Source organism: Eublepharis macularius, chromosome 1, assembly GCF_028583425.1.
Source record: "Eublepharis macularius isolate TG4126 chromosome 1, MPM_Emac_v1.0, whole genome shotgun sequence".
NCBI classification, from domain to species: domain Eukaryota; kingdom Metazoa; phylum Chordata; class Lepidosauria; order Squamata; family Eublepharidae; genus Eublepharis; species Eublepharis macularius.
In genome coordinates this window covers 23,450,871-23,462,507 of record NC_072790.1, presented here as the reverse complement: position 1 = coordinate 23,462,507, position 11,637 = coordinate 23,450,871, and the positions used below count along the sequence as shown (strand labels likewise).

Here is an 11,637-nt window from a genome sequence, read left to right as displayed (position 1 = left end):
GGAGATCTCCAGCTACCACCTGGAGGTTGGCAACCCTAGCAGGTGAGGATGCGGGCACCCTCTTCTTCAGGCCCAAGCAGCCCTTTTGTTTCATGCCATAATGCCAGAGGAAGTTTTCTGGTACCCGGCCACCTTAAGTGACACACACACACACACACACACACATAGGCAGTTTTGATCAGGCATCTGATGAAGAGAACTTGATTCTCGAAAGCTTATGCTATAATAAAATTGGTTAGTCTTAAAGGTGCTACTGGACTCTTTTTGATTTTGCTACTACAGACTAACACGGCTAACTCCTCAGGATCTACACACACACACACACACACACACACCCATCCATGTGTAGAGGCCCGTTTCCACGTGTGTGAATCCTCTGCTGGATACACCCACTTGGGATCCAGCCCGTGCCTAAATGGGAGTTCCAGTCGGCTGTAGAACTTGCAGCCAGCCGTTCAGCCCAGCCTGGCTTTACATTGGGAGTAACTCTGCCGGGGACTCCTGTTTATTTCTTAATAATAGACTTTTAAGGGGACAAATTTGGGGGAATTAAACAAATATATAGAAAAAGTTAAGTTTGTGCATCAATAAGACCGCAAGAATATTGTTTATAAATGATGTTATGCGTCGTAGAGAAAACTGAAAATGGTTTATTATATGCAGGGCTTTTTTTCTGGGAAAAGAGGTGGTGGAACTCAGTGGGTTGCCCTCGGAGAAAATGGTTACATGGCTGGTGGCCCCGCCCCCTGATCTCCAGACAGAGGGGAGTTGAGATTGCCCTCCGTGCCACTTGGCCACTCCCTTCCTCCGCGTTCCCCCTGAAAAAAAGCCCTGATTATATGGGTATTATTATTTCTTTACATATTATTTTCTGTTTCTTTCCTTTTTTCTCTTCTTATATATACTTTCTTTTTCCTTTTTTCTTTTCCCTTTCATGGGATTTTAATCTTTCTATTAAAATAAAAATAATTAATTTTAAAAAGGATTTCTATTTGTTTATTTACTTCCTCTATACCCCACCTTTCTCCCTGATGGGAACCCAAAGCAGCTTGCATCATTCTCCTCTCCTCACTTTTATCCTCACAACAACCCTGTGAGGTAGGTTAGGCTGAGAGGAGTTGATCGGCCCAGGGGCACCAAGCAGTCTTCTGCGGCAAGGTGGGGATTTGATGGCGCTATCGGTGCCAGATAGTTGCTCGGGTGGAGGAAACCGTCATCACCTTTTCTGGAATCACGGCTACACTGGAGCTGTCCTTGCTGTACGTGCAGGCAGGTAGACCGGCACCATTGCCTTCATGTAACGTGTGCGTTTGATTATCCAGCTGCCCAGAGCTGCTCTCGCTCCTAACTTCTGTAGAGGTTCCAGGGCTTGGTATCATCTTAAGCAGTCTTTTTAGAAAGAATCTAGCCTTTTCAGAGCAGAGGTATTGGAAGGCGATTCAGGCCGAATATAAGAACCTTGCTCTTGCTCACATAACGAGCCTACATGCAGGATTACCCACAACCTGCCAATCTCGTTCTAGTGGATTGCAAAACGCATTTTGTCCTGCAACGCTGGTGACACAACACCCTCGTGATGCCAAACACAAACACATGTTTTGGAAGGTGTCGTGAAAGTAGATGCTACACCCTGCTATTATGCCACATTTGTTTAATCTGGTGCAGAGTTACCGGTTTCAGTAGGCTCAGACTGTGTAAGATGGCTCTGGTGGTTGTGGTTTGGGAATAAGGTCCCTGCACAAGTGTTGTCTCCACCTGAAAGACAAAAATATTGTTGCTGGCAAAGAGCCGTGTCTGCTGACTGGCCAGTTTGTACCCATGTATTTATGGCAAAGTGAAAGTTGTATTCTGCTAGAAGGGTAAAATGTGTGAAATAAATTACATGCTATGAGCTGGTTTTGGTTATCTAAATTGGTTGACACTGTAGGAGTGTTTATCCTGGTTAGATTTGAACAGGGTGTCTCTTAAAACAACTAATAAAAAGAGTGTGTAGGATTCTGTTCTGTTTTGTACTTTGTTTTACAGTAATGTCATATTATCTTGTGAGCTTCCCAGCTTGTAGCTGCATGCATTTGGAAATATGTGGCACAGCCCTCCTGGGACTATACCACTTCAGTAGGAAGGGGTGGGGGCGGGTACGCAGGCTTTGAGATCAATTGTTTAACAGATTTCCACTGGACAGGAGCTTTTGATGAAGATTAGAATTATTCTGATGCTCAGCAAGATGCAATGGTTAAAGTGACAGGCTAGGATCTGGGAGACCCAGGTTCGAATCTCCACTATCATGGAAGCTATCTGGGCAACCTTGAGCTACAAGGAAAGGCTGAGGGCCTTGGGAATGTTTAGTTTGGAGAAGAGGAGGTTGAGGGGGGCCATGATTGCTCTCTTTAAATAATTGAAAGGCTGTCATTTGGAGGGGGGCAAGGAGCTGTTTCAGTTGGCAGCAGAGGGTAGGACCCGAAGCAATGGGACAAAGGTACCGGCTGGATATTAGGAAGAACTTTTTCACGGTCAGAGTAGTTCAAAAGTGGGATCAGCTGCCTAGGGAGGTGGTGAGCTCCCCTTCACTGGCAGTTTTCAAGAAGAGGCTGGATGAATACTTGTCAGAGATGCTTTAGGCTGATCCTGCACTGGGCAGGGGGTTGGACTAGATGGTCTGTATGGCCCCTTCCAACTCTGTGATTCTATGATTCTATACTTACATACTGTCAGCTTAACCTGCCTCCCAAGATTGTTGTGCAGATGAAACAGAGGAGTAGAGGATAGTGTAAGCCGCTTTGGGGTCTAAGGCGGCGTACAAATGAACTAACTAAATTAAAACCAATAAAATATTTTAAGGCAGGCATTGACAAATTTGCTTTCGCTCTAGCAGTCCGTCCAAATATGTAGGGCCCAAGCTCATTTTTGAACTTTCAGAGTTTTGTATTTTAATTACCCAATTTTCTCATTATTGCTACCGCAAAACCTACTGTGCTTTGCAGTTTCTGTTACGAGAATATGATATGATATGACAAACTCGTGGAAGTATATAAATAAATACGGAGCTAACCCTGGCTGTCGTCATCATGAAACCATTGCTGCAATTCCTAGGTACTGCAGTGAAATTCCTGTGCACCGTGGCTAATCACTTGCCCAGGATTTGTGGAGCCCTGTTTGAATCCTGTCTTTCTCCAAGGAGCTTGGATTTCCGTTCCTGTTTCTCCCATTCCCCAGTTCAGCCTCAAAACAATCCTGTGAGGTGTGTTAAGCTGAGTGAGAATGTGACCAGCCCAAGGTTACCTAATGAGGTCATGGCAAAGCAGAGATTTGAACTTGAGTTTAGTCTAGCACTTTACCCCCCACTACACCATGTTGGTTCTCTTTTTTTAAAAAATAGTTTGTTTTTTTTCAAAACGCAGACTACAAGCATATTGTTACATTTTTTACATTTCCGCTTTCTAACATATCTAAATTACTCTAATAACAAATTGACTATTTACAACAGTTCTGTTCTTATTGTTGCCATTATATTTTATAATATGCCACTTTTATAATATACCACTTGGAGTAATTAAAAAGTTCAAGAATATATTTGGTTCCTCATATAATACTTGATATTGTGAAACTGATTTGAGTTTCAAATCTTTGTTTTGGTTGAAACTGTGTTATTTGACTATTATATGCTTAGAATTGTTTGGTATACTGTTATAAAAGGTAAAGGTAGTTCCCTGTGCAAGCACCGAGTCATTACTGAGCCATGGGGGGACGTCGCATCACCATGTTTTCTTGGCAGACTTTTTACGGGGTGGTTTGCCGTTGCCTTCCCCAGTCATCTACACTTTACCCCCAGGAAACTGGGCACTCATTTTACCGACTTCAGAAGGATGGAAGGCTGAGTCAACCTTGAGCCGGCTACCTGAACCCAGCTTCCGCCGGGATCGAACTCCGGTCATGAGCAGAGCGTGGACTGCAGTACTGCCGCTTACCACTCTGCGCCACGGGGCAGAGTGGTCTAACATCTTTATGATGTTATAGGAGGTTGTATATTAATAAATTCAAAAAAGGAAAACCATTTCTCCAAGAATCCTGTTGTGTTGGGAAATTTTTCTGCTTGGAATATTTTGTCATTATTTTTTTCAAGTATAAAGTGATCCCAGATTTTAGAGAACCTGTTTGAGATTGGTGGAGGGTTGTGTGATTTCCATCTTGCTGCAGTTGCACCCTTAGCTGCAACTAATAGGTTGTTTATAAGGTCACATCTAATTCGGGGGATTAGTATGTTGTTCCACTGATCGAGAAATGTTATATCTGGTTTGAGGGGAGGGGTGTTTGTTGCCTCTCTTTGAACCCAACTCCGGAAGACAGGACTGGAAAAATGGCTGCAGAATACAAGTGAAGAAATGGGCGGACGAGTATGCCGCTTCTGTTCAGGGTTTCTTTTTCAAAACTCTTGCCAGGTACGGGGATGCTCTGCGGTCGGCCGTGAAGGACGGAGGAGGCCCCGGGGCGAAGGAGCTTGTGACGCAGCAGGGAGACCTTGCCGTTCTGCGCTGGCTGGAAGCTCTGGTGCAGACTCTGCCAAACCTCCTCCTGCAGCCCTCCTCATGTGTAGTGATGAAGTCCCAAGTTGTTGTCCCAGGTGAGCACCTTCCTTTAAAACTGCGGCATGGCACAGCTCTGCAGACTGTGATAAGACTTGATATTTTATTTATTTTATTTTATTTTATTTGTAGTCCGCTCTCCCCGCACATGGTCTCAGAGCAGATTAACATCATGTAAATGCATATAATAAAAACAATTTAAACTCTGGCAGCAGCCATAGAAGTACAGCAATCAAAACATATTCAGACAGCCCACCTTGCACCCCACATCTAACATCCTTAAGATCCACGGGCAGGGTGGCTGAGATTTAATAAATACAGGCTGGGGGATTTTCACCGCGTTCCAATCCCCTCCACGTCTACAGAATTCTGCGAAACTTGGTTTCAAGTAAGCGCACACTGATCACAACCAAAGCTCTTATTAAACCTGTTAGTTCATTTTTTTTTTCTGTGTAAAATATTCTCATGGTGACGGAACAGTGGGCAACATCAAGCCCAGTTGAACTGACTTAGATACCAAGACATATAAAATCGGGGCTTTTTTTCTGGGAAAAGAGGTGGTGGAACTCAGTGGGTGGCCCTTGGAGAAAATGGTCACATGGCTGGTGGCCCCACTCCCTGATCTCCAGACAGAGGGGAGTTAAGATTGCCCTCCACGACAACCATGCGACCATTTTCACTCCGTTCCCCCACGTTCCTGCTGAAAAAAAGCCCTGTATAAAATAATGAAATTAGTAAAGCAACTGTAACGACTTCCCCATAAAAAAAATATGTGCAATTCTTTTGTTTTTATCACATATACCTGAGGCTTTTATGAGTATTTAAGAGGATCTTTAATCTCCTATTTGGAAAGGCTTTGCTCCTGTCCATTAAGAGAGATGGAAACTATAGGGCACATGTGTTTTAGCTGCCCATATTATAAGGAAGAACGGGATGAGATGATCACACCGTTATTCGGTAAAATCTCTGGTCTCACTGAAAAGGCTAGACTTGATTATCTTCTATCCGATAAGCATGCCAAGATTACCTATCAAGTAGCCGGATACTATTTGGTGATATTCCGGTCTCGGAAATTATATTGTACTGTAACTAGATCTTAATTTCAAACTGTTTTATTGTACGCCTTGAACTTTTGTTTTTAGTGTAACTGTGTTATATGATTGGTCAAATGACTGTAAATGACGAATGAATGAAAATGAATGAATGAAGAGGACCTTTTCTTTTTCTAGACTGAACACGTTTTTTAAAAGCTAGTCTTCCCTTCAGGTAAATAGAATTATTATAAAAATACTACATGGAAAATGAGTCCCGTTGAAGGGAACCCTGGCATAATATTTTAAGAGCAGCTCGGGCATGGTCTCCACCCTTTATTTGACACCCCCTGAACTTAACCTCGATGCGACCTTGCCCATTGGCAAATATCCTCTGTGGGGCTCTTTCTTTGTATGCAAAGTGCTGTGGGTAAGCACTTCCAATATGGCTTTTCCAAAGTGGCACCTTTGTCTTTGATGTGAGTGCAAGTGGGAATTGTGGTATGCATATGCACAGACATGATCTCTGTCTTTCTCTGGGTGTGATTGTTGTGAGAAAATTTCGTCCCAGCTCCCCTGGGCTCACAACCAGCTGGGTTCTTTGCTCTGTTTAGCCCCTTACCACAGGCAATGTACTGTGTGGTGCATCTCTGGACCTTACCTTAACCTAACTAACCCTTAACACTACAAAAACTTAACTCAGAACTGTCCTTAACCAAGTCTAACAATGTTTATTAAAAGATACTTCAGCATGCAAAAATACACAAGCCAAAAGGTGCGACACACGGGCCTTGGTGGTGAACACAAGTAAACCAGTAATATGAAATTCCCCTGAAATTCCCCCCAAAGAACGAGAGCTCTTGGCCGAGGTGTGAGCCTACAGGAGTCTTAAGAGCCAAGCTACAAGTGATGCCTCACACAGGCTGGACACTTGTCAGCTTCCCTCAAGTTTTGTTGGGAAATGTAGGCATCCTGGTCTTGCAGCTGTAATGGACAGCCAAGCTGTAAAACCAAGATGCCTACATTTCCCATCAAAACTTGAGGGAAGCTGACCAGTGTCCAGCCTGTGTGAGGCATCACTTGTAGCTTGGTGGGCTCTCTGCAAGCTGGCACAGTCGGCCCCGAGCCCTAGGGGCCAAAGCCTTTTATAGAGAAAGATCAAGGAGTTTGGTCATTTGTTACAATCATCAATTGCGTTTGCTTTGTTTTCCTTTGAAGGTACAGAGAAGGGATGTTCCCAAACAATAAAATTAGCACATCACTTCTTACAAGACAGGCAGTGTATTTTGATACAAAAACATCTGGAGATACAAATGACAGAAAAGAGTTTGGCAATGGAAGGTGCCACTGCGCATCCCGTTGCAACGCCCTCAACCTGGTAAAAGAAGTCACTCTGGAATTGGAAGGAATTCTTCTCAACAAAAATATCTACCCAGGATAGGAGAAATTCTACAAGGTCATTGTGAAGGTCTGTGTGACGTGACGCCAGTTCCACCACATTCCTAATATCCCCATGAGGGATCGATGTACACAAGGCAGTCACATCCAGAGTAAGCATGATTGCCCCAGGAGGTAACACTTTCCCCTCAATTAATTTGATAAACTCCCATGTGTCCTTGATCTATGTTGGCATAGTGATCCACCAATTGGGCAAGAGGCTCCAGAATCGAATTACTCACGGACACAATAGGCCTGCCCGGAGGGGGATGACCCCCTTTATGAATTTTAGGTAATATATAAAAACAAGGTACACGGGGATAGGAATTAATCAAAAACTTACTAACGTCTGTGGTAATGACCCCCCAGAACAAGGGCTTCTTCCGCTGCCACTTTGATAATGCTCATAATATGGGGGGTGGGATCTGAACTGATCCGACAACAACCTATCTCCAGGTAGTAGCTGGAGATCCCCTGGAATTACAACTGGTCTCCAGGCCACAGATATCAGTTCACCTGGAGAAAATGGCAACTTTTGGGGGTGGACTCTATGGAATTATGCCATGCCAAGGTCCTTTCCCTCCCCAAACCCTTCTTTCTCCAGGTTTCTCCCCCCCCCCCCCCCCAGATCTCCAGGAATTTCCCAACTCGGAGCTGGCAACCCTAGGGCTCTCTCCACCACCACATATAGGAGAGAGAGTGGCCATCTGGAATCATGTCTGGGATAGGTGACAGCAGGGCTTTTTTTCAGGGGGAACGTGGGGGAACGGAGTTCCGGAACCCCTTGAAAATGGTCACATGGCTGGTGGCCCCGCCCCCTGATCTCCAGACAGAGGGGAGTTGAGATTCCCCTCTGTGCCGCTCAGGGCCACCAGCCATGTGACCATCTTCTCCGAGGGCAACCCACTGAGTTCCACCACCTCTTTTCCCAGAAAAAAAGCCCTGGGTGACAGGAAAAAAACTGGTTTTCTGAAGGATTGCTTTGAATCTTTCCTCAGTTCCTTTCCCTCTCTCCCTCTTATATTAACAATTTCCACCCTGAGGGAAAGACTTTTTCAGCCGTTGCTCCCTGACTTTGAAACTCACTTCTGCAGGACTTGGTAACAGCTGCTTCCCTAAAAGCCATCCAGATGGGTTTGCAAACCTGCTTTTCCCTTTGAATTAAATCAATAAGAAATGGCGCAGCAGGGACAGGGTCACCATTTGGAACATTCTACGATGTTGATTTCTATTGCGTTGCATTGATTTCACTGTTTTTAACCTATTTTAATTAATGGCCTGGTTGATTTTATTGTATTTTACTATGTTGTAAACTGCCTTGATTCTTACCTGAAAGGTGGTATACAAATAAACCAATTAACGGCATGATGCTTAAAATGCCGGGTGGTGTCTGGATGAGGCACCACTTGTACAGCACAAGAATCGGGGGGTTGGATGCAGGCAACATTTTCACGCGGTCTCACTGAATCCCGCTTGCCATAGTCTACATGCCTTTTGTCCCTGCATGTCCCATAATCCCAAACGCAGCCTTTTTATCCAACAAAAGGGACCCCCTCCTTCCTCTTTTGCCAGAAAAAGGACTGTTTGGATGCAACACGTGGCGTCTGCTGCCGCTGAGACCCAAGAGCTACTAACTAAAATGTCACGTGGCTGTTACAGAAATGGTGGCAAGAAAGGGGGGTGGGGAATCCCAAACCTGCCCCCGTGGCAATGAACTGACTTTTGACTGGGTGACGGAATGGCGACTGCAGTTAAGAATGTCTGCCTCGTTTGATCTTCATTGCTCTTTCCCCAGACATATTTCAGTCAGCATGAGGCTCCTTTGTCTCTTTCTACTTGTCTTCCTGCTGTTCCAGCCGGCCTGTCTGGATAAGTCAGGTAAGAGTGTTGTGCACATTTAGGCTACGCGTGGCAAGAATTTTGCCCGACATTTACCTTGGGGGGGAAGCCCCTCTCCCTTTTCTGCAGTGCGCCATCTAACACGGGTCCACTGGAGGCTTTCCACGGGCAGAAAGATCCCTGACTGCAGGATACAACTTCCTTGTTTCCGCCCTCCCACTGCAGCCCAATCTGCCCCTCCCGCAAATTCTGCTTTGATTCCCCTCCCCCTGGTTTCATTCATCAGAACCAACCCTCCCCCCTACTATATAGAGGAAAAGATGGGAGTACATGCTCTTCCTTTAAACAGCTAATGACTGCATGGGAGAATAACCTTTTCTCTCCCTGCATGGCTCCAATCTGAATTGGGGCCCCTTGGGACTGTAATCCACCTTTTAAAAGTGTTGGGAGATCCGTGGTCCCCATCACAACTAGTTTAACCCTAAGTTCCACTGAAATCAACAAGACTTACTTCTAAGTAAGATGCAGTTTATTGGGCTGATGAATGCAGGAAGAAATTGACCAGGAACAACTTGAGCAACATTTAAAGCTAGCCTGAAAAGCTTTAACCCAACAACCTTGTTGTTCAGCCCACGCAAGTCTGTTTTTCTATCAGTTTTAGTGCTTTGTAGCACACACAAGGGAAGATGTGGCCAGGATAATTTTAGAAATTCAGACTTCCCCAAATCCAAGGGATCAAGTACCCATTGAGATCAAATTATATATAGGTTCACAGCACAACACAAACATGCTTAGCTGAAAATACATTTCATTGAAAGTACATCTCAAGCCAAAGCAGTTTGAGGATTTCACTTTTTGAGGATCTTGATTTGCTAAAAGTTGTTACATGGTAGACATGAAGTTATTTATTACGAGATGAACTTCTCAATCGAAAAGTGTCTTGCTTGCGTTGACGTCAGTTGATGTGAAAGGTCTGTCTGTGGCAGGGCTTTTTTTCTGGGAAAAGAGGTGGTGGAACTCAGTGGGTTGCCTTTGGAGAAAATGGTCACATGGCCGGTGGCCCCACCCCCTGATCTCCAGACAGAGGGGAGTTGAGATTGCCCTCCGTGCTGCTGAGCGGCGCGGAGGGCAATCTCAACTCCCCTCTGTCTGGAGATCAAGGGGCGGGGCCACCAGCCATGTGACCATTTTCAAGAGGTTCTGGAACTCTGTTCCCACGTTCCCCCTGAAAAAAGCCCTGGTCTGTGGTGATTAAAACTGTGAGGGCTCCTCTACACGTGTAGGTTCTCTCCTGATGCAGCAGTCAACACAGGCTGGATCCATGTGCGGACCACACCAGAATCATCAGCCCTCCCAGCCTTCCCCCCTCCCCAGCACCTCAGCCATTTCTGATCCCAGGAAAGCTTATTCCCAAGACTTGTGTGGAGTGATAAGCTCGTAGGCCTGGAGGCTGCAACAGAGAGGGAGGAGAGGCAAAATGGCTCCCTTCTTCCTCTTTCCTCCACGAATCGCCATTCACAGAAGAGACACGTGGGGCCAATTTCACTCTCTCCCCACCACAGCCTCCCAGTCCTCAAGAGTATTACCCCATGCACGTCCAATGTCCTTGGGAATAACTCTTCCTGGGGTTGGAAATGGCTGTAGGGGTGGGTGAGAAGTGCAGTCCTCTTCCGGTGCCGTCCCCTTCCGGTGATGGAGTCTAACAGGACAGGCTGTGGACCTTCATGTCTGAACCAGCTATCTGTGTGTGCAACATTTTCTAAGGCTCTGCGTATGCAGGCATGTTGTTGGGCCCCATAAAAAGAACCATAGTTGCTGTGCACCTAGAGAATTGCATGGCCTAGGGTCATGCTTTAATATGTCAACAAGACAACAAATGCTGCCAACAGATATCCTGGACAAGGATTGGCATGATGATGCCAAGAGGTTAGTGGAATCAGCTTAGCAAAGGTACTTGCCTGTTCATACCTGTCCCAAACCCTCCTCTTCTCGTTAGAATGTTCCACACAGCCCTTATGAACATAACAACTCTCTGCATTAAACTTCTCCATCAGTGCATGCATGCATCTTTGTTTTCTGGGGATCCACTTGACATCTTACCAGACAGGAGTGAATAGTAACCTTCTAGTAAGGGGTACAAACTTCTCCTGTTCTCTTTGAAGGCACAGAACGATGCAGGCGGCTGAAGGGCCTTTGCCGACATACCCTCTGCCATCCAGTGGAAGTCTACGTGGGCCGATGCAACAACGGAATGGGGAACTGCTGCGTCGATGATGCAGAAGACATTCGGAAACGCAGCCACTAGAACCTCTGCTGCTCCTGGCAGTGTAGGAAGGCTAAGCAGTCCAAACAACGCTTGTCATTTTGGACTTTGAGTGGTCCAGGATGGGGGAAATATTCTGATGCTTTTAGTTGTTGCAATAAATGGCGATACATACTTATGCAGCATGTTCTTCGGAGTTCTCAAAAATGGTTAACAGCAGCTGTTCAAAATCGGGAAACTGGGCTAACTCTCCAGGTACATCTGACTGTGCCGATCAGTGCTCAAAGAGATGCTGTGCTGACCCCACTGCTTTGCATCCTGCTTTCTTTTCAGTGGGTTAGAAGCATCCTGGGATGGGGCAAAAAAGAATCTGCTGGACTCAGACCTGTCTGGGTAAAGCAAGCTGGGAACAAGCTGTGCTGAGATAGACGCTTTCACTGTGGAAGGAAGATGAAGCTGTTTCTGGGCAAGGCTGCCCTGACCCCTG

The 11,637-nt window shown here is 45.6% G+C and overlaps 1 long non-coding RNA gene across 1 annotated transcript; it reads left to right on the top strand.

The window, feature by feature from the left end:
- The first annotated feature begins 4,579 nt into the window (after positions 1-4,579).
- Positions 4,580-11,282, top strand: LOC129346288 (uncharacterized). The gene is made up of 3 exons (XR_008598755.1): positions 4,580-4,618; positions 8,844-8,926; positions 11,050-11,282. It is a non-coding gene; the product is annotated as an uncharacterized LOC129346288 (long non-coding RNA).
- Positions 11,283-11,637: the final 355 nt, after the last annotated feature.